The following is a 2093-nucleotide window of genomic DNA, read 5'->3' on the forward strand; positions in this document are numbered from 1 at the left end:
GTCTTTCACTACCCGCTCTCCAGCTCGCTTTCCGTTTCAATTTCTTCTTCTTCGCTATTTAATACACGGATTCCTCTTCGCTAGACCTTTCGCATTCACTAGAATCAACGTCGTAACATTGCTTTGAAACAAGCCGCGATTCTGCTGCAATTTTTGTTTCGCAAACAGAGTCTTGTTTTCAGTTGTTTTCGTTGACAAAACGAACAGCATTATTCCACCATTTTGGTTTGAATCATATAACTTCGCGAGGGTTGCGCGTTTTTAAGCGTGTCCACGAACCACACATTCCTCATACCTCACTTTTCTTCGACAGAGCGCAAAAACCGCTGATTGGCTAGAGAATAATGACGTAAAATGGCTTTTTTCGCGTAACTGCGCCTGCGCAAACTCTAAAGATTCGAAGTGATCGAGACAGTGATCGATCGAAGTGGAGAATAACACTCTAGCATTTGTTAAATTTTGTGGAAAGTTAGACGACTCATACCCTGGGTGCCAGAGGAATTTTTTTTCAAGGTCGGAGAGAACACTCAGCGATTCCAAATCAACGGTCGAGGACACACGATTGATTACTTCGCAAGTCTGCATGTCAAGTAGCAATGCGTCCTCTTGTATCATTTTGTTGGTTTTGGCTACTGTGAATTTTCTTGACATGGGGTGTTGGTCTGCCCCCAGATTATTTAAAAATCTTGCAGAAACCAGCGAACTGGCAACGAAATTCTTCTTTGTTCTCGGGAACTACAGGAGCAACTTGGTCTTGATGGACGAAAGGTTTTTGCTTTTGAAAATAAGTTTGGCTGGCCGTTGTTATTGAAGACTGTAACGTAACGCGGTCATACAACTTTGATCGTATAAAATCGTCCACTGGGTTTCTTGCTGTAGATGAACTGTGAGTGAACTTCAGCCACAAAGTTGAATTTTCTTAACACCTGGGATTTACAATTTCCACGTCACGTAACCTTGACTGTTAAATGCCATCGATCTGTGCGAGGTTTTTGTTGCTGTTCCTCGCAAATATTTTTGCAGAAACCATTCCAGGAAATCTGCATCAAAGCGTCTTCCACTCAGTGTTTGGCAATATTGTCCTGATCAGTTGTGGAACAGCCCAGAAAAGTACATTACTGTAACAGAGTAACCATGTTGGTCAACTTTTTCATATTTATAAGTTTGCAAAACGGCTACAAAAACACATGTGCAGCAAAGCTTTGGAAGCATGCAAACACTTCAGGTACATTATATAATAATAATAATAATAATAAGCCTTACAGCTTTAGTTAGATGCGTACCCCTGACTGAAAGTTGTTTAACACTAAAAATTAGTATGAACGCCAAAAAATAATTATTAACAATTATTGTTTCGCTGAAGGCAAGGTGAATATCGGTTAATAAAAACCGAGATAAAGTTGAGGTTTTTGTTCACCAAGATTCATAAAGTCTGAGGGAATATCGGAAACAATAATTTAAATTTGCCTGACAATAGAAGCAACTCAATTTCTTAGTAAATGATGCCATCATGCAAATCGCCTATTACATAGTTGATTATTTGAATAATACACATTTTCTTTAAAACAATTAATTTATTCGTCTGTCACCTGAACAAAACAGCTTGTGGCTATTTTGAAAAAACCGCTTCGGTGATTATCACGTAATAATAATCATCTCAATGACAAGCAATCAGTGCAGAGAACTTTCAGTAATTACACTAATAAGCATATAATTCCTATAGCACAAGACAATAATGAACAATAATATTATAATTCCATGAGTGCATGTTGATATGAGATCAACAACTCAATCATATCCATTGATTATTGTTTTATTAAATTTTCATTTGATTCTTAACACTTGGACATATTTAAAGGCAATCAGTTTTCAGCGTGGTAACACTTGGCGCAATCAGTTTCCATATTATGTCATACTGTATAAGAGCTGTTAACTGAGTGAGTGAACCAATCAGAAAGCGAAAAACACAGTATCCGTGGTTCAAAATTTCATAATGTAAGGTATTATCTTTCCCCTTGTGCTTACTGTGTCATTATTCACTTTCTGTGTAATGGTTTTATCATTGTTTTTGTAGGAAATGGTAGCCATACCTG

General features: G+C 37.5%; 1 long non-coding RNA gene across 1 annotated transcript in view; it reads left to right on the plus strand.

Annotated features, from left to right (window-relative positions):
- The first annotated feature begins 308 nt into the window (after positions 1–308).
- LOC137992316 (uncharacterized) overlaps positions 309–2093 on the plus strand; it is a 2093-nt gene continuing 308 nt past the window's right edge. The window contains exons 1-2 of the long non-coding RNA XR_011121669.1: positions 309–1225; positions 2075–2093. The exon at positions 2075–2093 is cut by the window's right edge and continues 308 nt beyond it. This is a non-coding gene — a long non-coding RNA (uncharacterized lncRNA). The remainder of the gene's footprint in view (positions 1226–2074) is intronic.

Source organism: Montipora foliosa, chromosome 2, assembly GCF_036669935.1.
Source record: "Montipora foliosa isolate CH-2021 chromosome 2, ASM3666993v2, whole genome shotgun sequence".
Lineage (NCBI taxonomy): Eukaryota > Metazoa > Cnidaria > Anthozoa > Scleractinia > Acroporidae > Montipora > Montipora foliosa.